Below are 25,757 nucleotides of genomic sequence, written 5' to 3' on the forward strand. Positions count from 1 at the left end.
TCTTGATCTTAGAGCATAAGCTATTGGTGTTCTGTTCAGGAACTTTTCCCCTGTGCCTTTGTCCTCAGGGGTTTTCCCCTGTTTCTTTTCTATTAGTTTCAGTGTGACTGGTTTTATGTGGAGGTCCTTGATCCACTTGCAGTTGAGCTTAGTACAAGGAGATAAGAATGAATCAATTCACATTCTCCTGCAAGCTGACCTCCAGTTGAACCAGCACCATTTGTTGAAAAGGCTGTCTTTTTTCCACCGGATGTTTTCAGCTCCTTTGTCGAAGATCAAGTGACCATAGGTGTGTGGATTCATTTCTGGGTCTTCAGTTCTATTCCACTGTTCCACTTGCCTGTCACTGTGCCAATACCATGCAGTTTTTAACACTATTGCTCTGTATTATTGCTTGAGGTCTGGGATACTAATTCCCCTAGAAGTTCTTTTAATGTGGAGAATAGTTTTAGCTATCCTGGGTTTTTTGTTATTCCAGATAAATTTGAAAATTGCTTTTTCTAACTCTGTGAAGAACTGAGTTGGGATTTTGATTGGGGTTGCATTGAACCTGTATATTGCTTTGGGCAAGATGGCCATTTTAACTATATTAATCCTGCCAATCCATGAGGATGGAAGATTTTTCCATTTTCTGGGGTCTTCTTCAGTTTCCTTCTTTAGTGACCTGAAGTTCTTGTCGTATAGATCTTTCACTTGTTTGGTTAGAGTCACACCAAGATACTTGTTTGTGACTATTGTGAAGGGTGACATTTCCCTAACTTCTTTCTCAGCCTGCTTATCCTTTGAGTATAAGAAGGTACCTGATTTGCTTGAGTTGATTTTCTAACCAGCCACTTTGCTGAAGTTGTTTATCAGCTGTAGAAATTCTCGGTGGAGTTTTTTGGGTCACTTAAGTATACTATCATGTCATCTGCAAATAGTGATAATTTTACTTCTTCCTTTCCAATTTTTATCCCTTTGACCTCTTTATGTTGTCTAATTGATCTAGCTAGAACTTAAAGTACTATATTGAAAAGATATGGAGAAAGTGGGCAGCCCTGTCTAGTCCCTGATTTTAGTGGGATTGCTTTAAGTTTCTCTCCATTTAGTTTGATGTTGGCTACCAGTTTGCTGTATATTGCTTTAACAATGTTTAGGTATGGGCCTTGAATTCCTGTTCTTTCCAAGACTGTTAGCATGCTGAATTTTTTCAAATGCTTTTTCAGCATCTAATGAAATGATCATATGTTTTTTTTCTTTGAGTTTGTTTATGTAGTGGATTGCATTGATGGATTTCCTTATATTGAACCATCCCTGCATCCCTGGGATGAAGCCCACTTGATCCTGGTGGATGATCATTTTGATGTGTTCTGGGATTCGGTTGGCATGAATTTTATTGAGTATTTTAGCATCGATATTCATAAGGGAAATTGGCCTGAAGTTCTCTTTCCTTGTTAGATTGTTGTTTGGTTTTGCTATCAGTGTAATTGTGGCTTCAAAGAACGAGTTGGGTAGTGTTCCTTCTGTTTCTATTTTGTGGAACAGTTTGAAAACTATAGGTGTTAAGTTTTCCTTGAAGGTCTGATAGAATTCTGCACTGAAGCCATCCGGTCCCGTGCTTTTTTTGGTTGGGAGACTTTCTATGAACCCTTTTATTTCTTTAGGTGTTATGGGCCTGTTTAGATGATCTACTTGATCCTGATTTAATTTTGGTGTTTGGTATCTGTCTAGGATATTGTCCATTTCCTCCAGTTTCTCTAGTTGTGGTGAGTATAGGCTTTGGTCGTAAGATCTGATGATTCTTTGAATTTCCTCAGTTTCTGTTTTTATATCTCCCTTTTCTTTTGTAATTTTGTTAATCTGAATATTGTCTCTGTGCCCTTTGGTTAGTCTGGCTATGGGTTTATCTTTCTTGTTGATTTTTTCAAAGAACCAACTCCTGGTTTGTTGATTCTTTGTATGGTTCTCTTTGTTTCCACTTGATTGATTTCAGCCCTGAGTTTGATTATTTCCTGCCTTCTACTCCTCCTGGGTGAATTGGCTTCTTTTTGCTCCAGGGCTTTCAGGTGTGTCATTAAGCTGCTAGTGTATGCTCTCTCCATTTTCTTTTTGGAGGCACTCAGGGCTGTGAGTTTTCCTCTTAGCACTGCTTTCATTGTGTCCCATAGATTTGGGTACGTTGTGTCTTCATTTTCATTAAATTCTAAAAAGTCTTTTATTTATTTCTTTATTTCTTCCTTGACCAAGGTATCATTGAGTAGAGTATTGTCCAGTTTCCATGTGTATGTGGGCTTTCTGTTGTTTTTGTTGCTATTGAAGAACACTTTTACTCCACTGTGATTTGGTAGGACGCATGGGATTATTTCGATCTTCTTATGTTTGTTGAGGTCTGTCTTGTGACCAATTATATGGTCGATTTTGGAGAAGGTACCATGAGGTGCTGAGAAAAAGGTATATTCTTTTGCTTTAGGGTGAAATGTTCTATATATATCTGTTAAATCTAATTGGTCCAAAGCTTCGATTAGTTTCACTGTGTCCCTGTTAATTTTCTGTTTTCCTGATTGATCCATTGAGGAAAGTGCAGTGTTGAAGTCACACACAATTTTGTGTTAGGTGCAATGTGTGCTTTGATCTTTAGTAAAGTTTCTTTTATGAATGAGTGTGCCTTTGCATTTGCAGCATAGATGTTCAGAATTGAAAGTTCTTCTTGGTGGATTTTTCCTTTGACCAGCAAGAAGTGTCCCTCAGTGTCTCCTTTAATGACTTTAGGTTGAAAGTCAATTTTATCTGATATTAGAATGGCTACTCCGTATTGTTTCCTGAGACAATTTGCTTGTAAAATTTTCTTGCAGCCTTTTACAGTCTCTTTGACACTGAGGTGTGTTTCCTGTATGCAGCGAAATGTAGGGTCCTGTTTCCTTATCCAGTCTGTTAGTCTATGTCTTTTTATTGGGGCATTGAGTCCATTGACGTTAAGAGTTACTAAGGAATAGTGATTATTACTTCCTGTCATTTTTGATGTTATCTTTTATATTTGATTGGCTCTTTTCTTATGGGATTGATGAAAGAAGGTTACTATCTTGCATTTTTCAGGGTGAAGTTTCCCTCCTTGTGTTCGTGTTTTCCTCCTATTATCCTTTGTAGGGCTGGGTAGGTGGTAAGATATTGGCTGAACTTGGTTTTGTCATGGAATATCTTGGTTTCTCCATCTATGGTGATTGAGAGTTTTGCTCGGTATAGTAGTTTTGTCTGGCATTTGTGTTCTCTTAGAGTCTGTATGAGATCTACCCTGGATCTTCTAGCTTTCATAGTCACTGGTGAGAAGTTTGGTGTGATTCCGATAGTTCTTCCTTAATACTCTTACTGCCTTTAATATTCTTTGTTTGTTTAGTACATTTGGGATTTTGATTATGATGTGACAGGAGGTATTTCTGTTCTGGTCCAGTCTGTTTGGAGTTCTGTAGGCTTCTTGTATATTCATGGGTATCTCTCTCTTAGGTTAGGGAAGTTTTCTTCCATAATTTTGTTGAAGATATTTTCTGGCCCTTTAAGTTGTAAATCTTCACTCTCATCTATGCCTATAATTCTTAGGTTTAGTTATCTCATTTTGTTCTGGATTTCCTGGATGTTTTGGGTTACAAGATTTTTGCATTTTGCATTTTCATTAACTGTTGAGTCCATGGTTTCTATGGTATCTTCAGCATCTGAGATTCTTTCTTCTATCTTTTGTATTCTGTTGTTGATAATTACATCTATAGCCCCTGACTTCTTCCCAAGCTTTTCTGTCTCCAAAGTTGTCTCCCTTTGAGATTTTTTTAGTTGTCTCTACTACTGATTTTAGATCCTTGATGGTTTTGCTTAGCTCCTTCACTTGCTTGTTTGTAATTCCTGTAATTCTTTAAGAGATTTTTGTGTTTCCTCTTTCATGACCTCAGCCTGTTGACCAAAGTTCTCCTGTATTTCTTTAAGGGATTTTTGTGTTTCCTTGTTATTGGCTTCTGAATTCTCCTGAATTTCTTTCAGTGACTTTTGTGTTTCCCTTGTAAGGGCTTCTAACTTTTGATCCATTTTCTCCTGAATTTCTTTAAGAGATTTATTTATGTCCTTCATGTCATCCTGTAACAGCATCATGACCAGTGATTTTAAATCAATATCTTGTTTTTCTGGAGTGTTTGTGTATCCAGGACATGCTGCTAATGGAGAATTGGGTTCAGATGCTGCCATATTGCCTTGATTTCTGTTAGTAATGTTCCTGTGTTTGCCTTTTGCCATATAGTTCCCACTGGTGTTAGTTCATCTTGTTGTCAATGCTGGACTCACCAGTGCAAGCTTCCTCTTTGCAGCTGGTCTCCGGGTGCCCAGCTGACCTCCTGCACTGCCTGGAGACTGGGTCCAGTGGCCAAGGCTGTTCCTGATCACGAAGCAGAAGCCTGAAGGCTCCTGTCAGAGGCCTCAGGGCTAGAACCTCTGTTTTGCAGGCCTGACTCACCGGAGCATGCTGCTTGCTCCCAGCCAGCCTCCAGGTGCACCGCTGGCCTCTAGCACTTCCTGGAGATGGGGTGCCGTGGCCCAGGCTGCTTGTGGCCCAGGCTGCTCCTGATCCCTAAGCAGAGGCCTGAAGGCTCCCGCCAAAGGCCTCAGGGCTGGATCCTCTGCTTTGCAGGGCCTGACTCACTGGAGCATGCTGCTTGCACCCAGCCCATTGCCTTGGTTTCTAGTGGATCTTGCGTTTGCCTTTGGACATCTATTTCTGGTGTTAGTTTGTCTTGCTGACACCATCTTCTCTATCCTGCTAGCCTGTGCTTCTGTATTCCTGTGATTCTCTTTCTGTCCAATGCCCTGCAAAGAGTTGATTCTCCAGGAAGTATCAGGCAATGGCATCTCCGCTGTGGCAGACTTGGCAAGGGTAGAATGCCCTCTTCCTGCCAATTCTCAAATGCCCTGCTCTTGTAGGTTCTCTAATACCCTGCTCCTGTCAGTTCTCTAGAGAGCATCAGGAAGTGGTGTCCTCTCTGTGCCAGATGTGGCACAGGTCTCCCACCTCTGATGGCAAGGGGCGGTGACAGGGGAGGAGGGAGGGGTAGAAGGGTTGAAAAGGGATAGGTGAACTAATTTCTCTAGAGATCATCAAGAAGTGGTGTCCTCTCCATGCCACATGTGGTGCAGGTCTCCCACCTCCTATGGCAAGGGGTGGCCTATTTATCAACTCTTGATCTTACAGCCTGAGCCATTGGGGTACTGTTTAGGAAATGCCCCCATGGGTCAATGAGTTCAAGGCTATTTCCCAATTTGTCTTCTATTAGAGTCAGTGTGTCTGGTTGTATGTAGATGTCCTTGATCCACTTTGACTTGATCTTTTTACAAGGAGATAAGAATGGATCATGCTTACCACCAGTTGAACCAGGACCATTTGTTGAAAATCCTGTCTTTTTACCACTAGGTGATTTTGACTTATTTGCCAAATATCAAGTGAGCATAGTTTGTGGGTTCATTTCTGGGTCTTCAATTGTAGTCCATTCATCAACCTGTCTATCTCTATGCCATGCAATTTTTATCACTATTGCTCTGTATTATATATTGAAGTTAGGAATGGTGATTCATCAGAAGGTCTTTTATTGTTAAGGATTGTTTTAAATATTCTGGATTTTTTTTATTTTTCCAGATGAATTTGAGAATTGTTCTCTCCATATCTTTGATGAATTATGTTGTGATTTTTATGGGGATTGCTTTGAATCTGTAGATTACATGGTTTTTTTTTTTTTTTTGGGGTAGGATGGACATTTTTACAATGTTAATTCTACCAATTTAGGAGCATGGGAGATCTCTCCATTTTTTGAGGTCTGTTTTGATTTTTTTCTTGATAGACTTGAATTTCTTGTCATATGGATCTTTCACTTGTTTGGTTAGAGTTACCCCAAGTTATTTTAAATAAATTGTGTCTATTTTGAATGGTATTATCAGTCTAATTTATTTCTCAGCCAGTTTATCTTACATATTTTTTAAATTACACAAAGGTTTCTATTTGCCATTTTATTTTATTTTATTTTGCCATTTTTATTAAATTCTCTATGTTCTTTGTTTACATTCCAAATGATTTCCCCTTTCCCCGTTCCCTTTTTCCCATAAGTCCCATAAGACCTCTTTCCTCTGCCCATTTACCAATTAATACCCTTCCACTTCTCTGTCCTGGTAATCCCCTACATTGTTGCATCAAGCCTTTCCAGGACCAGGGTCCTCTCCTTCCTTCTTCTTGGGAATCATTTGATATATAAATTGTGTCTTGGGTATTCAGAGCTTCTGGGCTAGTATCCACTTATTAGTGACTGCATTCCATGTGTGTTCTTTTGTTATTGGGTTACCTCACTTAGGATGATATTTTCCAGTTCCAATTATTTGCCTAAGAATTTCATGAATTCATTGTTTTTAATTGCTGAGTAGTGTTCCATTGTGTAAATATACCATATTGACTGTATCCATTCCTCCACTGAGGGACATCTGGTTTCTTTCCAGCTTCTGGCTATTATAAATAAGGCTGCTATGAACATAGTGGAGCATGTGTCCTTATTGCATTCTGAGCAATCCTCTGGGTATATGCCCAGAAGTGGTATAAAAGAGTCCTCTGGAATTGTCATGCCCAGTTTTCTGAGGAACTGCCAGACTAATTTCCAGAGTGGTTATACCCAGTTTATCTTTTGTATAAAGGAATGCTACTCATTTATTTGAGTTATTTTTATATCCAGCCACTTTGCTGAAGGTGGCTCTATAAGTTCTCTGGTAGAAAGTTTGGGGTTGTTTATATTATCATATCATCCACAAATGGTAATACTTTGAGTTCTTTGCCAATTTGTATCACCTTGATCTTGTTTTGTTGGCTTATTGTCCTAGGTAGAACTTATAGTACTACATCGAATAGATATGGGGAGAGTGAGCATCCTTGTCTTGTCCTGGTTATTAGCGGGATTTCTTCAAGTATACCTACATTTAATTTGGTATTGGCTCTTGGTTTGCTCTATATTGTCTTTGTTATGTTTAGGCATGGGCATTGAATTCCTGATCTCTCCAATACTTTTAAAACAAAGTGGTCTTGTATTTTGTTAAATGCCTTTTCATGATCCAATGAGATGATCATGTGATTTTTCATTGAGTTTGCTTATACAGTGGATTACGTTAATGAATTTATGTATATTGAACCAAACTTGCATCCCTGATGTAGGCAGCCACCTGTACCACACCCAAAGATGTAGCCGGTTTCCTGTGTATGAGTCAGCAGGACACGGCTATTGTCCACCCCGAAGGACACAGTACGCATGATCCAAGTGTGTCACAGTCCGCTCTCGGGGCATGCTAATAAGGCATTGAGACCTGCACCAGTCAGGCAGCGACATGAGTCTCCTTAGCATATATAAGCTGTGCCTTTTTCTCCCTCAGGGTCCCCTGCTCAAGAAAGCTGTACAATAAAAGATTGTCTGCAGAAGAATCCTGTTGCCGTGCGTCTTTCTTGCTGGCGAGACGATAGGTGCGCAACAAGTGGTGCCAAAACCCGGGAACTACATCTCTGGCGGCAAGGGGACCCTTCAGTGTGCTGAAGAGGTTTCAGAACTGCGAGACGGTAAGTTAAAAGGTAAGCTTCGTGATACATGCTTCCGTTTGGGCTTAATCCTGCTGCAGAGGGATTGCTGCTTGTTTTTATAGTAGCCGTTGTTTTCCTGCTGGTTGTGTTTTGCTTTGAGACATATTCTTGTTGATTCCAACAGGCGAGTAAAGCAGATATAGATAAACCTTATTGCCCAACCTGTGAAGTAAGTGCCTTCTGTAGATAAAGAAGCTTCATGGGGAACTCAGACTCTTTAGTTACAGCCTTGCAGACAGTTCTCAAGGAATGTAATTTGAAAGTGTCATCCAAGACGCTCGAAACCTTTCTCAGTGAAGTGGATCGCTGTGCCCCCTCGTTTGTTTGTTCGGGATCTCTCACCCTTCTGAGCTGGGAGAAACTGAAAGGGGATTTAGATCAGGAACAGCAAAATGGGAATTTGTGGGCTGGTGTTATACTGCTTTGGAAATTGGTAAAGTCATGTTTGCAGGACCAAAAATGTGAGGCTGTAGTCAAGGCAGGACAAAACATCTTAGAGAATATTCAAGAGAGCATGTCAGAAATGGAGCGAAGTGAGAAAAAGGAAGCATGCAAAAAGAAAAAGGTTGCTAAAGTAAAAGTAAAAGAGATGCAAAAGGTGGAAGACACAGGTGGAAGACACGCCGCCAATAGAAAAAGCAGTTGTGCCCTGGGGGACAAAGTACAAGTCACCCGGAGAGGATACTTTTATCCATTTAAAGACTTGGAAACCTTAAAACTGGCTAGCAGTGACTATGAGCAGGAATTGTCAGAGTCGGAGGAGGAAGAGTTAGAAGAGGAAGCAGCCAAATATGAGGAAGATAGATACGGGCCTGGGTGGGCAGCCACCGTCAAGAAACCGAAAGCTATTAATGTTGCTACAGAGGCCTCCGCTCCCCTGCCCTATACAGGGAGGAAGTGTGGTTACTCCTTTTGTTCGCCCAAAATGCACCTAGCTATCAGGCAAATGTTTCCTGTGTTTGAGGACGATGGTGTTCGTTCTCATCAGCCCCTAAAACACAAACAAGTTAAGGACTTGGCCGAGTCTGTTCATGCTTATGGGGTTACTGCTAATTTTACCAGGTCACAGATAGAGAGACTAGCAAGCATTGCCATGACTCCAACATATTGGCAATCAGTGACAAAGGCCTGTCTCCTTAGTATGGGACAGTATATTGAATGGAAGGCGCTGTGGCAAGATGCCTGCCAGGCACAGGCACATGCAAATGCAGCCACAGGGTAGCCTGCCTGGACATTTGAGATGCTAACCGGACAAGGGCAATGGGCTCTTATTCAGACTGCATTTCCCTTAGAAGTGTATGCTCAGATTGCTAATTGTGCTGTCAAGGCATGGAAAGCTCTAACTAACAGGGGTGAGATGTCCGGGAACCTGACCAAGGTCATCCAAGGACCAAGTGAACCTTTCTCTGATTTTGTGGCTCGCATGATGGAGGCTGCTGCTAGGATTTTTGGAGACCAGGAACAGGCCATGCCATTAATAGAGCAATTGGTTTTTGAACAATGTACCAAAGAATACCGTACTGCAATCATTCCTTGGAAGTCTACGGGGCTGCAGGCTTGGTTAAAAGCCTGTAGAGAAATAGGAGGACCACTTACTAATGCTGGACTGGTGGCAGCTATACTACAAGGACAAAAACGGCCTGGCCTCTCTAATAGAGGCATCACGTGCTTCCAATGTGGGAAGCCTGGCCATATAAGAAGAGAATGCAGAAATCAAAGTCCTGGTTTTAGTCCAAAGAGAGTCCCAGGACTATGTCCAAAGTGTAAAAAGGGAAAACATTGTGCAAATGAATGTAGGTCAGTAAAGGACATAATGGGGAAGCCTTTGGATGTGTCAAAAAACATGCATCAGGGCCCCCGTCCTCAGGGCCCTCAAATATATGGGGCAACCAGCTCCCCAGTGAACTGGGCTCGCCAGAATTCCCCAGGAGAGCCACTCCGGGTTCCGCAGGATTGGAGCTCCATGCCACCTCCAGAATCGTCTTAACCCCGCAAATGGTGGTGCAGCCCGTTCCCTCTGATTTTCATGGCCCATTACCGTCTAATACGGTGGGGCTGCTTTTAGGGCTCTCCTCTACTACACTTAAAGGAATAATGGTACATCCTGGAGTTATTGATCAAGATTATGAGGGCCAGTTAAAGATCATGTGTTCCTCCCCTCGGGGTCTCTTCTCTATCTCTCCAGGTGACAGGATCGCACAATTGCTTGTTCTGCCCAGTTGTCATGCCCAGTTTAAATCAGGAAATACAAAAAAAGGGAAGAAAGGTTTTGGTTCTTCAGGCACAGATTCAGCTTATTTCAAGGTCGATTTACACACTCTACCTACCTTGGCTCTAACCATTGAATGTGAAATATTTGAGGGGATCTTACATACAGGAGCAGATAAAAGCATTATCTCCACTAAATGGTGGCCCACAAGGTGGCCCATTACTCAATCTTCCCACTCATTGCAAGGTTTGGGGTATGAGGCAAGTCCAACTGTTAGCTCTAGGCCCTTAAAGTGGAAGGCCCCAGAAGGACAAGAGGGTAGTTTTGTCCCATATGTTCTTCCCTTACCTATTAACTTGTGGGTAAGGGATGCCTTAGTTGAGCTGGGGCTTAGACTTATGAATGAGTATTCTCTACCAGCACAGAGGATGATGAGAGACATGGGCTATGTCCCAGGAAAGGGTATTGGCAAAAATCATCAAGGAATTGCAGAGCCAATTCAGCCCACCATGAAATCCAATCGTCATGGTTTGGGTTTTTCTTAGGGGCCGTTGAGGGAACTATGCCCATATCGTGGATAACAAAGGAGGCTGTATGGGTTCCTCAATGGCCTCGCTCCTCTGAAAAATTGGAGGCCGCCCACCATTTAGTAAAGGAACAGTTGCAATTGGGGCATTTGGAGCCTTCAAGTTCACCCTGGAATACTCCTATATTTGTCAGTAAAAAGAAGTCAGGCAAATGAAGGTTATTGCATGACCTTAGAGCAATCAATGCACAAATGAGATTGTTTGGATCAGTCCAACGTGGCCTCCCACTTCTTTCTGCTTTACCTAAGCAGTGGGAGGTTATAATAATAGATATTCGGGATTGCTTTTTCTCCATTCCTTTGCATCCCATGGATAAAGAGAGGTTTGCTTTTACTTTGCTGCAATAAATCATGTGGAGCCTGATGAGCGCTACCAATGGAAAGTCTTGCCTCAAGGGATGGCAAATGGCCCCACCACGTGTCAGTTGTAAGTACTACGGGCCCTGGCTCCTGTCAGAGAACGACACCCTTCACTGACGGTTCTTCATTACATGGATGATTTACTTCTCTGTGGACCCAAACCTCAGGAGCTCGAAATAGCATATGCTAACTTAATTGAGTCTTTACAACAGTTTGGGTTGGCTGTAGCCACTGAAAAGGTCCAGAGGTCACTGATAGGCAAGTTTTTAGGAGCTGTTGTATATCCAGAAATCATTACTCCACAAAAAATTGAAATTAGGCAAGATCATTTACACACCTTAAATGATTTTCAAAAACTTTTGGGAGATATTAATTGGCTACAATCTTTCTTAAAAATTTCTACTGCAGAATTGAAACCTTTATTTGATGTATTAGAAGGGGATCCACAGTTAACCTTTTTACAGACCGTGGGTCTGCTGTGGGATAACCAGGGTCCTCTGGTCCAGGAAGGCACAGGTCCGGCTGAGATGACAGACAGAACAAACCACACACACACAGAGGCGGTTTGAACTGAATGTCATCTCAGCCAGACCTGTGCCTTCCTGGACCAGAGGACCCTGGTTATCCCACAGCAGACCCACGGTCTGTAACAGCTGGCGCCTTCGAACAGGGACTTTGGACAGGTAATCTTTCTCTTTCTTTCTTTTTTTCTCAAGGTAACAGGCTGGCTCTTGTCACGGAGCTGCAGTCCCACCAGTAAAGACTAACTGGTTAAGTGCAAGGAGTCAAGTTTTGTAGTAACATGGGGCAATCTGAGTCAAAGCAGGAACGAATGTTTCTTTCAGTATTTAAGCATATGATGGCCGGTAGAGGTTTAAAAGTTTCAGAAAATACAACCAGAGAGTTCTTCGACTTTCTAAAGAAAGCAAGCCCTTGGTTCCCGGAGGAAGGTTCTTTATCTCTATCAGACTGGAAAAAAAGTAGGCAAAGATATGAAAAAGTATGTTCAGAAGCATGGTGAAGGGGAGCTCCCCCCTTATGCTTATCCATTGTGGCTACAGATGAGGGAACTCTTGTCAGATATCACAGATTTAGAGGGACTTGTTCATGAGACTTCTTCATCTATAGATGAGAAAGAAGTTAAGCCTCTGAACAAGCCTGCATGCTCTTATGGCACAGGCTCCGTTAAGGTGCCACTAAAAGCTAATAACGAAGATTCTGATGATGAAAGTATTGGTCTAGATTGGGACCTAGATGAGGAGGAAGCTGTAGTCAGGAAAAGGAGAAGAGGAAGGCGCCCTTTGGCCCCAAGGGGCTTTCAGGGAGCAGTAGAAGAAGGTAGGAAGAAGGGAGATTTAGCTTACTCCTTTCCAGTGGTAGAGGGTATGGATGGCGGAAAGCCTGCATGGGAACCTCTCCCTTTAAAGATGCTGAAGGAGCTACAGTCAGCTGTTAAGACATCAGGTCCTTCCGCCCCATATACTATCCAGATTTTAGATGCGGTGGCCAGCCATTGGCTCACTCCCTATGATTGGCATCAGACAGCTAAAGCTACACTAGAACCTGGGGATTATGTCTTGTGGAGAACAGAATATGAGGATAGATCCAAGCAGACGGTTACTCAATTGTCTAGGAGAAGGGGTCCCAAGCCAAGCATGGATATGCTGCTAGGCACAGGGACATATACTTCTCCTCAGAGTCAGGTGAACATACCTAGGGATGTATTGGAAGCAGTTACTACTAACGCTGTACAGGCTTGGAGGAAGTTGCCACCTCCTGGAACCAAAGGAACAACCCTCTCTGGAATAAAACAGGGTAATGAGGAAACTTACCAAAATTTTGTCTCGTGACTTGAGGAGGCAGTTTTTAGGATGTTGCCCCCATCTAAGGGGACAGACATTCTGCTCAGGCAGTTGGCATGGGAGAATGCTAACACTTTGTGCCAAGACCTTATAAGGCCTATCAGAAAGACAGGAACAGTGCAGGACTATGTAAATGCCTGCATAGATGCCTCACCAGCAGTGGTTCAAGGGATAGCCTATGCTGCAGCTATGAAGGGACAGAAATTCGGCGCCTTTGTTAAACATACTTATGGTAAAGGAGGAAAGGGAACCTCCCAGCCCACATGTTATAAATGTGGGGAATCAGGACATATGCAAAGGCAATGTCCAACAGATAGTAAAATGGACTCCAAAAGAAGGAGTGCTCCTCCAGGAGTTTGTTCTCGTTGCCAGAAAGGCAAACATTGGAAAGATAAATGTAAATCCAAGTTTCACAAGGATGGAACGCCCCTTACAGGGGAAAAGAAAGAGGAAAATTCGAAAAACTAAGTCAGGGGCAGCCTCTCAGCCCCGAACTCAAAAGAGAGGAAAATAATGAGAGTTCTCTGAATCCTGAGGCTCCTGAATTTACTATATATGATTTGCCCAGAGCTACCCCTGGTAGTGCTGGCCTGGACTTAGCCTCCTCTGAAGATGCAATATTCTCTAGATGGGATGGCATCTCCTTGATTTCTACCTCTACCTTGGGGACTTTACCACAGGGTAAAGGCTAATAATTGGCCATAGTTCCAATTATAAGAAGAATTTTAAAATTTTACCTGGTGTAATAGACAGTGATAGCACAGGAGAAATAAAAGTTATGATCAGACCATTAAAAGAAACTATACAAATCCATAAAGGACAGAGAATAGCTTAGCTTCTGCTCCTGCCCTATCTCAATTTACCTAATCCGATCCTAAGGCAAGAGCGGGGCCAGGGGAAGTTTGGCTCTACAGATGTTGTGGCATGGGTCCAAAATATTGGAATGGAAAGGCCTTTTAAAACAGAGTGAATGGAAAGCTGCTTCAAGGACTTTTAGATACAGGGGTACATAAGACCTACATAGCAGGAAAAGACTGGCCTTCCTCTTGGCCATGTAAGAGGACTTCCTCCTCTTTGCTAGGCTTAGGGATGGCCTCTAATGTGGCTCAAAGCTCACAGTTCCTGAGATGAGAATTAGAGAGAAAGACAGGTATGATTCAGCCTTATGTTATCCCTTCTCTCCCCTTTTCATTATGGGGAAGAGACATAATGAGTGATATGGATGTAAGACTAGTGACCTCAGATAATCTGAGTGAACAGCATTTTTCATAGGGGCCACTGAGGGCTTGTTGTATGCAGATAAATTAAGTTGGAAATCAGAAGAGCCTATATGGCTTGATCAGTGGCCCCTAACAGAAGAAAAAATACAGGCTATAGAGCAACTTGTGCAAGAACAATTAGAAAAGGGACATCTTGAGGAAAGTAACAGTCCCTGGAATACTCCCATATTTGTAATAAAGAAAAAGTCAGGGAAGTGGAGGTTATTACAGGACCTCAGGGCAGTAAATGCCACCATGGTAGACATGAGAGTCTTACAGCCAGGACTGCCATCTCCAGTAGCAGTCCCAAAAGAATGGGATATAATAGTGATAGATTTGCAAGATTGCTTTTTTACTATAAGGATACATCCTGAGGATTGCAAAAGATTTGTTTTTAATATACCAGCCGTAAATGTAAAGAGGCCATATAAAAAATATCAATAGAAAATATTACCTCAAGGGATAAAAATTAGTCCGACATTATGTCAAAGGTTTATAGATCAAGCTTTGATATTAATTAGGAAAAAATATCCTGAGGCCTACATTGCCCATTATATAAATAATATTTTTATTGCTCATCAATTTTCCTCAATTAATGAGGAAATATCATCCTATATGACTAAACAATTGACCAAGTTTGGACTGGTAATAGCCCCAGACAAGATACAAAAGAATAAGCCTTTAAGTTATTTGGGACAGTTAATTCATGATGATTATATTGGTTCACAAAAGGAATCTATCAATATAGATAAATTAAGGAATTTAAATGATTTTCAAAAATTGTTAGGAAATATTAATTGGATGAGACCTTATTTTAAAATCATAACGGAAAAATTAGGCCTTTATTTCAACTACTATGGGGAGACACTAATACTAAGTCTCCAAGTTATGACTCAAAACAAAAAATTCTAAAAACATAAAAAAAAAAGGTAATGGGTTTAATTGCATAGCAAACATGCTTTCCTTTCTATGTATCATCGTCTGTCCTTGGTGCACCATGTCTACATATATGTTTATGTCCTATTCGTGTATTTCTGTAAATGACTGTTTATTTCATGTTTAAAAAAATAGTAAAAACTTCATCTATTGGCAATCTATCTGTTAATCTAGCCGCAATTTACACAGTGGAAGCTAATTTAAAATGTCCCACATTTAGCCAAGAGTCAAATATAGTTAGAGAAAAAGCTGCTTTTGAAAAAGAGCTAGCAGCCTCAGGTCTAGGACAAATGGGTTAATGTTGTTTCTCAAAAAAAAAAAAATCTCTACAATTGTGGTTTTTGATCCAAAATGCTTTTTATTCTATCAAAATTACAGCTAAAAAAATGTGTTTGGTTTAAGTTTATGAGATTCATGTAATCATTTTATTCATGTTTATAATTGGTCTTAAAGGTATAAGTATATTTTACATGTCTTGACTGTGTATAGAGTGTTAGCCTATAAGTTATTAGACATGATTTAAAAGGTATAATGTTGATAACAAAAAGTCTGTTTAGAACTGATAGCTCAAAGTTATAGCCATCTTAATCATGTGACATGATGCAACCCAAAAAATACAGACCTCTAAGATGCTTTTAAATTGGCATGATGCTTATACAAATTAAAATATAAAATAAAGTCTTTTCAATTAATTATATTGTCATACATTTAAACATAAAAACTGACAGACAAATCTTAAGGTGTAGAAATAATATGCTTGCCATTAATTTAAAAAAAAATAGATTGTTTAAAGTTTAGTTTTGCTTCCAAAATTATAGCTATGCTCTAATATTATAAAAAAATATATTAAGAGTTACAATAAAAAAATTGCCAATGTGCCATTGGCTACAGTTTACAGTCTAGTTAAAGGCCTATGATCCTTAACCTATTTTATAATTAAGATAATTTTAAGAATGATAAAAGTTAAAAAAGCTATGGCCAATATGGGCCCAAGCTCCACCCCGAGAGGTGCGGTTTTTCTGTGAGGCGTTTTTCTGTGAGGCCTCAAGGCATCTAACAGCCAATTTTAAACTAGTGAAGATCAAAAAAAGTCCAACTATTTAATTAAGACAAAGCATGAGTTTCTGGCCAAGAAAATATTTTGGCAGACTCATACAATTCAAATATAGCCTTCTAGCAATCTCTTAATTAGGCCACGATTCCTGCGGGGGGGCGGAGTTAAGCCAAGCCAAGTGGCAAGCCTGGCTGGAAAAAAGGTGGTTTAATTTTCTTAAAGAGACAGTAACAAAGGCTCCGTCCCGCCAAGTCAATCCAAACTCAAGTTGTTTAACAGTACAGCTTAAAACAAACAATAAACTTCATATAAGGCTAATAATAGCCAACACCAGAGAAAGGGGCCAACACTATAACGTCCTCCGAGAGGGGATATACATATGTTCTTTTCACAGAATGCTGGCTCCAAAGGTCTGAATCCTAGACCGACGTGTACAACCTGAGCTGACAAAGAAGACTGCATGGGCTTTCGCTGGCTCCGAAGAGACTGCCTATGTGGATGCAGCTAAATAAATTTGAGAGAGGCTATAGAGTTGGTGGCTGCTCAAAAGCAGCTACAGACTCTTGAGTTTGTTTTCCTTACATTATATGATTAATTTCTATACATATAGACGTACTAATTATGTTAATTTGACATGTATAGTTCCCATGATCTGTCTTCCCACTGCTTATAAAACTTTTCTTTCTGATGATCCAGATGAGATGCCTCCAGTGAAAGAGCCCCCATACCATAGAAGGTTTATGTGGGAGATTAAAATAAAGATTTTAAGAGCTGTTTATAATAATAAAACTTTAATAAAGGTATCAAAAGCTATTCCTTTAGAATCATGTATTAAAGAATATAAGACAAGAGATAGAAAACATAAAGGTTTGGCTCTTTACCAAGTGCCATGACAATTTTCAGTATGTATGCGTAACACCATTAACATATGATAAACACCATAATTAGAATCTTACTAAAAATCATCTGTTGGGAGTTTAGAAAGATAATAATATTACTCATGACATGGCTCAATTAAAAACCCAAATTTCAGCCATGAGCAAGGCACATGATGGATTCACTGATTTGGAGGGCCTAGCTCAATCTATTTCTTCCAGCCTACGGTCTTTGAATCCCGTAAGTTAGTTACATTAGATTGTTATTGTCACTGTGGCTACAGGAATAATTCTTCTTCTTCTTCTGATTCTTCCACTCATTTTCAGACTAATCTTTTCGTCCATCTCTACTGCCAAAAGAGATATATATGCACTTCAATTATTAAACAAAAAAGGGAGAGATGCCGCGGTGGTCCAGTGATGTCTGTAAAAATGATATTTTACAGACAGAGGCGGAAAAGAAATGCCTCCTAGGAATAACGGAACTCTCTGGAAGCTGTGGAAGCTGATAATCTCACTTGGCAATTTACTGTACTCTCTTACTTTCTGGCTATTTAAGATGAGCCCTTAGTTCTCAAGTAGCAGTTTGCCCTGACTTCCTCCTTTTCTCTCTTCACCGGGATTCCTAAGGCCTGGCTGATAATCCGGTCTTTGAAGTCGACTCACTGACCGCCAACCCCTGTTTTAGAATTTCAGCGCCTTGCCTCATAGTTGTATACATAATTACTACCTTCCAACTACATGCAGGTTTTTATGGCTGCGCGTATGTGTATGAGGATGGCTCAAGCACTGCGGTACTGAAAGCATTAATTTAGTCAGGAAGTTTTTTGTTTTACAAGGTAAAAGGCTAAATGTTAGATAAGGATTTCTCACAAGAACTTGTTAAGACCCAGGTGGTATAAAAAACTTCAAACTCTTTGAAGGTTTGCTGTAAACTATGAGTGACTCTGTATTCTAATCAGAAAATTTGATGGCATCTGTAAATTGATCCTCTGTATCTGTTTCTTGAGAAACTTTGTTCCTGATTGGTGTTGCATTTCCTTGTACCAAATGGCTATGATAATCGTGCCTGCCTCACTGGCTACATCTTTTAAAATGGTAATACCAACTCTTCCTGTATAAAAATCCTTCCCTTAGAGCTCCAAAATACATTCAGTTCAAACTGCCTCTGTGTGTGTGTGGTTTGTTCTGTCTGTCATCTCAGCTGGACTTGTGCCTTCCTGGACCAGAGGACCCTGGTTATCCCACAGCAGACCCATGGTCTGTAACAAACGTCCCCACGATCCCTAACGACAGAGGCAATAGAGGCCCTCCAAAAGGTTGTAAAGGACATTTCAGAGGCTCAATTAGTAAGGATACAACCTGATGAACCTTTTGAGCTGTGTGTATTGCAAACCGCCAAACTCCCCACTGCAGTGCTATGGCAGAATGGCCCCTTACTGTGGATTCATCCACACGCCTCTCCAGCTAAGACCGTAGAGTTGTACCCTTCAGCAGTGGCAAAATTGGCTATGAAGGGACTAAAAGCAGCTGTAACTCATTTTGTTATACCTCCAGCAAAAATTGTCATACCTTATACTGCAGAACAGCTCCAGTTACTGACTGCTACAAATGATGATTGGGCAGTACTTGTGTGCACCTTTTCAGGAATATTTGATAATCACTATCACAGACACCCTATCTTGACCTTTGAAAAATGTCATCCTCTTGTCTTTCCCCGGATTAGTAGCCTGGAACCCCTTCCAACAGGGGATATTGTCTATACTGATGGTTCAAAAACTGGTTTGGGTGCTTATGTGATTGATGGCAAAGTAGTGACTAAACAATTCACCCCTAATTCCCCTCAGTTGGTTGAATGTCAGATTGTATTGGAAGTGTTGCGAGTGTTTCCTGGCCCGCTAAATATTGTTTCAGACACCTCCTATGTGGTTAATTCAGTTAAATCTTTAGAAGCTGCAGGGTTAATTAGAATTACTAGTACAGTTGCCTTTGTATTTTTAGAAATCCAACAGAAGTTGCTATCTTGATATTCCCCTTTTTTTATTACCCACATAAGAGCTCATTCAGGATTGCCTGGTCCAATGTTGTTAGGAAACAATTTGGCCAATTTGGCTACTAAAACCATCAGGTTTGCTGTGCTGACTCCTGTGGAAGCTGCCACTCAGTTCCATTCCTTATTTCATGTTACTGCTGAGACCTTACACAAGTGTTTTTCAATTTCTAGAGCAGAGGCCAGGAAAATAGTACTTCACTGTGGTAATTGCAGCGTGTTTATTACTAGTCCACATGTGGGCATTAATCCCCATGGCCTTCGGCCCCTGCAGGTTTGGCAAATGGATGCTACTCATGTCCCCACTTTAGGGAAATTAAAGTATGTGCACGTTTCCATCGACACGTGCTCGGGGGTTATATTTGCATCTCCCTTATCTGGGGAAAAAGCCTCTCATGTCATTACCCATTGTCTTGAGGCTTGGAGTGCTTGGGGTCTTCCTAGGCTGCTCAAGAATGACAATGGCCCTGCCTATACTTCAGAAAAGTTTAAACATTTCTGTCATCAGATGGGAGTCACGCATCTGATGGGCCTTCCTTATAATCCTCAAGGTCAAGGAATCATTGAATGTGCCCATCGCACGATAAAGGCTTATCTAAATAAACAAAAATGGGGAATTGGTGAGGTACCGCCAACTCCTAAGGTTGCCATCTCCACCACATTACTTACTCTAAATTTTTTAAATTTGGATGCCCAGGGCCATTCAGCGGCAGAACGCCATGGCCAGTGGCCAATCCCACCTAAGGACCATGTGAAGTGGAAAGATGTGCTCACTGGAGACTGGAAAGGCCCGGATCCTATTTTAATACAATCATGGGGAGCTGTTTGTGTGTTTCCACAGGGCGAAGATAGCCCAGTCTGGATTTTGGAGCACCTGACTTGTAGAGTACATCCTGAGCAAGATGACACTGCAGCTGCTGCTGATAACCCAGTCGTACCTGATGATTCAAGCGGAACCTCGATGGGGGATCCTGTCGGTGTTCCTGAAGCTGATTCCAATTCATCATGATGCTAAATTGTTTCCCCACCTTTTTTCCTCCAATAAGACCTTTGATATTCCCTATTTTCCCTTTGATGAAGATATAGCTGGAATAGGTGAAATTAGAAATATAACCTTGCCTGGTAGCTTATGCTTTGCATTTGGAAATAATATGCTACCTGATGGTTTATGTATTAACCTGCATTTTCAAAATGCGTCCTGGCACTATTTCGATTTAAACAATGTTGAAAAATTGACGGAGAGTTGTGCGGATGACCTGACTACATGGCTTGCTGGATGGTGGTCCAAAGAAACCACTAATAAGACCATACAAGGAAGAAGGATCGGCCAGCCAAAAATGGCACCGCACTGTTATAGTCAAGATTGGGGGCATCTATGGCCCTGGACAGGGTGTCAATCTAGAAGAGTGAGCCAGATTAATGAGTTTTTTTACATTTTCACCAGGCGCGAAAGTTGCTGTAAATATGGCCTTTGAAGTTAATGAAGATAGTTGCAAAGCTAGTAGTGAATTTTGTAATAGAATTTATTCTGCTAACCCCTTTGATGATTGGCTGTTATGTGATGTTAATGGCAGTTGTATGAATTTAGAACCCATGGCTATGCTTGGTGGTGGTGAACATGCAGTAATAGATTGCCCCATAAATAAGAACCAAAAGGATAGTTCCAAAAATAAAGGGGCTGTTTTTAAGCCAGGAACTGAGAACCAAAAGTGTAGTTCCAAAAATAAGAGGGTTGTTTTTAAGCCAACTCCACTGTGTGTTTATCCTCCCTTTGTGTTTATTCTTGGTAATGCCAACAGTGTTTTTGATGGTATGTTGAGCTGCTCTGGCAATACTTGCTATTATAGCCAATGCAGGGATGGAGGAAGATTTAATATTGCCGTAGTAGCTCACATGCCAAGATGGGTACCTGTTCCTGTACATGCCCCTAATGCCATGACCTTGTTTAGACAAAAAAAGGGATTTTGGTATTACTGCTGCCATTGTCGCTGCTATCTCTATAGCGGCCGTGGGGGCAACCACCGCTGCTATTGCTATGAGTCAATCTATACAAACAGCCCATGCTTTAAATAATCTTTCTTCTAATGTGGCTCAGGCCCTTGATGTAAAATCAACTATAAATGCACAATTGAAAGGGGGATTGATGATAGTCAATCAAAGAACTGGTTTAGTGCAAGATCAAGTTGACATATTATGGCAGGTTGCCCAATTGGGCTGTCAATGGAAATTTTCTGGTTTGTGCATCACCAGCATTCAATATGAAAATTATACTAGAGCTGCAAATCTATCTAAACAATTATCTCAGTATCTTTTAGGAAATTGGACTGGAGAAATTGATAATTTGATGGAACTACTGCATGTGGCCATTGTGACCGTGAATTCAACACGAGTTGATGCTACTCTCGCAGAGGGACTATCTTCCTGGATTACGTTGGCTATGACCCACTTTAAGGAATGGGTGGGAGTAATTGGGGTTGGCATGCTTTTATGCGGAGGGACAGTGTTTCTGCTGTGGTTGGTGTGTAGGTTGTGTGCCCAACAGCAGCATGACAATGTGGTTATTGCACAAGCCCTAGCTGCACTTGAATTGGGCACATCTCCCTCGATCTGGTTAAACATGCTCAAAGATTGACAATGAGCTCGTGTTCAGACAGCCCATGCACCCTGAGTCTCTTGAGACATTGCACCAGGATTGGGTGTCCTACACATTGAGGCAGCCTTTGCACCCTGCAGGATTAGTCTCATTGCACGCAGGAAGGTGCCTTGCCCTTGTCATATCCACTCAAGGTCTTGAACGCTGAGGGTCCAACAAGAGCCCAATGGCTGATCGACCTTGTTCTTTATATTATGTTAGCAGCCACCCGTACCGCACCCAGAGATGTAGCCGGTTTCCTGTGTATGAGTCAGCAGGACACGGCTATTGTCCACCCCGAAGGACACAGTGCGCATGATTCAAGTTTATCACAGCCCGCTCTCGGGCCATGCTAATAAGGCATTGAGACCTGCACCAGTCAGGCAGCGACATGAGTCTCCTTAGCATATATAAGCTGTGCCTTTTCCTCCCTCGGGGTCCCCTGCTCAAGAAAGCTGTACAATAAAAGATTGTCCGCAGAAGAATCCTGTTGCCGTGCCTCGTTCTTGCTGGCGAGACTATAGGTGCTCGACACCCTGAGATGAAGACTACTTGATCATGGTGGATGATGGTTTTGATATGTTCTTGAATTTGGTTTGTGAGAATTTTATTGAGTATTTTTGCATTGATATTTGTAAGCAAAATTATTCTGAAGTTTTCTTTTCTGTTGGGTTCCTGTGCAGTTGTGGTATCAGAACATGTGTGACTTTATAGATTAAATTAGGTAGTGTTCCTTCTGTTTCTATTTTATGGAATAATATGAGAAATGTTGGGACTAGCTCTTATTGAAGGTATAATAAAATTCTTCACTAAAGCTATCTGGCCCTGGGCTTTTATTGGTTTTGGGATTTTTCAATGACTTCTATTTCTTTAGGGGATATGAGCATGTTTACATTAATTATCTGCTCTTGATTTAACTTTGGTATATGGGATCTGTCTTGAAAATCACCCATTTAATCTAGATTTTCGCATTTTGTTGAGGATAGGCTTTTGTAGTAAGATCTGATGATTTTTTTAAATTTCCACAGTTTCTGTTATTATATCTCCCTTTTCATTTCTGATTTTCTTAATTTGGATAATGTCTTTGTGCTGTTTAGTTAGTTTGGCTAGGGGTTTATCTATCTCGTTGATTTTCATACACACACACACACACACACACAGACAAGCAACAACCAGGTGTTCGATTTGTTGATATTTTTCTATGTCTTTTTATTTCTATGTGGTTGAATTCAGCCCTAAGTTTGACTATTTCCTGCCCTCTCCTAATCTTCAGTGCCTTTTATTCCTTTTGTTCTAGAGTTATCAGGTGTGCTATTAAGTTGCTAGTGTAGGATCTCTCAAATTTCTTTACCAGGGCACTTATTGCTATGAATTTTCCTCTTTGCACTTTTTTCATTGTGTCCCATAAATTTGGGTTTGCTGTGTCTTCATTTTCATTGAATCCAAGAAAGTCTATAAATTTCTTATTTCTTCACTGACCAAGTTATTGAATAGAGAGTTTTTCAGGTACAAAGATATGTGGAGTTTCATGTTTGGTTGTTTTTGTTTTTTTTTTTTTTTTTTTTTGTTATTTTTATTAACGAGTAGCCTTAATCTGGGGCTATCTGATAGGATGAATGGGATTATTTCAATTCTCTTGTGTTGTGACTGGTTATATAGTTAATTTTAGAGAAGGTACCATAAGGTACTGATAAGAAGGTATATTCTTTTATTTTAGAATGAAATGTTCAATAGATAACTGTTAAAACCATTTGGTTCATAACTTCTTTTAGTTTCATTTTGTATCTGTTTAGTTTATGTTTCAATGACCTGCCCATTGTTCAGTATGGCGTGCTGAATTCTCCCCCTATTATTGTGTGGGGTTCAATGGATGTTTTGAGCTTTAGTAAAGTTTCTTTTATGAATGTTGATGTCTTTTCATTTGGGGCATAATTATTCAGGATGGAGATTTTCTCTTTGTGGATTTTTTTCTTTCATGAATATGAAATGCCCTTCCTCATCTCAATTGATAACTTATGGGTGAAAGTCTATTTATTGGATATTAGGATAGCAACTCCAGTTTGTACCTTGGCACCATTTGCTTTTCATATTTTTTCAAGCCTTTTATTTTGAGGTAGTGCCTGTCTTTTTTTTCTGTTTTTTTTGTTTGTTTGTTTGTTTGTTTGTTTGGGTTTTTTTTGAGGTGTGTTTCTGGTACACAGCAAAATTCTGGATCCTGTTTGCATATATGGTCTGTTAGCTCTGTCTTTTTATAGGGGAATTAACTTCCTTGATATTGAGAGATATTAAAAACTGATGCTTTTTATTTCCTGTTGTGTTTGTGGTTGTAGGTGACATTATGTCATGTTATTTTCTCCCTTTTGACTTTGATGTGAGATGATTAATATCTTGTTTGTTTTTTTTTATTGGTGTAGGTACCGTCCTTGTGTTGGAGGTTTCCTTCTAGTATCCTCTGTTAAGCTGAATTACTAGACAGATACTGTTTGAATTTGATTTTGTCCTGGAATATTTTGGTTTCTCTATGTATGTTGACTGAGAGTGTTGCTGGGTATAGAATCCTGGGCTGGCACTTGTGTTCTCTTAGAGACTGCGTGAACTCTGTCCAGGCTATTCTGGTTTTTAAAGCCTCTATTGAGAAGTCTGGGATAATTCTGACAGATCTTCCATTATATGTGTATATGCCTATTTCCCTTTCAGCTTTTTATATTTGGTCTTTGTTCTGTACATGTAGTGTTTTGATTATTATGTGACAAGAAGATGTTCTTTTCTGGTCCAATCTATTGGATCTGTAGGTTTGTACTTTTATGGCCATCTCTTTCCCAGATTGGACATGTTTTCTTCTCTGATTTAAAAAAAAATCTTTATTTTTTATTTTCATTAAATTAATACAAATTTGTTTTAAGTATACAACTCAGTATTTTCTTTTTTAAGTCATCAAAATAATATATTTGTTAAATGCCTCTTAAATATATATGATATCTTTTGAAGTTAAAAGTAATATACACTCAACCAGGTTTTAAAATTTATTTGGAATATTAAGCATGATAGAAGTAGAACAAAACCTCTCATGAAGTCCTCTATGGAAAAAAAAAATTGTGGCAAGTTCTCTATTAGACAAAAACATTACAAATCTGAGGGAGAATAAGGAGCATAATTGTGTCTTCATAGAATGAATTGGGTAGTGTTTCCTCTCTTTTTATTTTGTGGAATAGTTTGAAGAGTATTGGTATTAGGTCTTCTTTAAAGGTCTGATAGAATTCTGCACTAAAACCATTTAGTCTTGGGCTTTATTTGGTTGGAAGACTTTTAATGAATGCTTCTATTACTTAAGGGGTTATGTGACCGGTTAGATGCTTTATCTGATCCTTTGATACTAGGTATATATCTAGAAAATTGTCCATTTCATCCATATTTTTTTAGTTTTGATGATATAGGCTTCTGTAGTAGGATCTGATAACTTTTGAATTCCCTTATTTTCTGATGTTATGTCTCCCTTTTCATTTCTAATTTTGTTAATTTGAATACTGTACTAATATCCAATTAACAGAGAGTGCATGCCATGTGTGTTCTTTTGTGTCTGTGTTACCTCACTTAAGATGATATTTTCCAGTTCCAACCATTTGCCTATGAATTTCATGAATTCATTGTTTTTAAAAGCTGAATAGTATTCCTTTGTGTAAATATACACAGAAGGATATACAGAAACAAAGTGTGGAGCAGAGTCTAAGGAAAAGGCCATCCAGAGACTACCCCACCTAGTGATGCATCCCATATACAGTTTCAAAACCCAGACACTATTATTGATGCCCACAAGTACTTGCTGCCTGGAGCTGGATATAGCTGTTACCTGGGAGACTCTGCTACTACATGAAAAACACAGAGGGGGACACTATCAGCCAGCCATTGAACTGAGCACAGGGTCCCCAATGAGGGAGCTAGAGAAAGGACCCAAGGAGCTGAAGGGTTTTGTGTTGCCATAAGAGGAACAACTATATGAGTCATCCAGTACTCCCAGAACTTCCAGGGACAAAAACATTAAACAAAATAGTACACATGGTATTACCCATGGCTCCAGAAGCATAGGCAGCAGAGGATGGCCTTTTTGGACATGAAAGGGAGGAGAGGCCCCTGGTCTTGGAAAGACTTGATGCTGTAATGTAGAGGAGTACCAGGACAGGGAAGTAAGTAGGTAAGGGTTGATTGGGGAACAGGAGGAGGAGAGATGGATTATGGGATTTTCAGGGTCAGGGACCAGGAAAGGGGAAATCATTTGAAATGTAAATAAAGAATATATCTAATGAAAAAACAAAATTAAAAAACGAACA

At 40.3% G+C, this 25,757-nt stretch overlaps 1 pseudogene; it reads left to right on the forward strand.

Moving 5' to 3' along the window:
• The first annotated feature begins 7,808 nt into the window (after positions 1 to 7,808).
• LOC127674576 (igE-binding protein-like) lies at positions 7,809 to 19,809 on the forward strand (annotated as a pseudogene).
• Positions 19,810 to 25,757: the final 5,948 nt, after the last annotated feature.

The sequence above is a fragment of the Apodemus sylvaticus genome, chromosome X (assembly GCF_947179515.1).
Source record: "Apodemus sylvaticus chromosome X, mApoSyl1.1, whole genome shotgun sequence".
NCBI lineage: Eukaryota > Metazoa > Chordata > Mammalia > Rodentia > Muridae > Apodemus > Apodemus sylvaticus.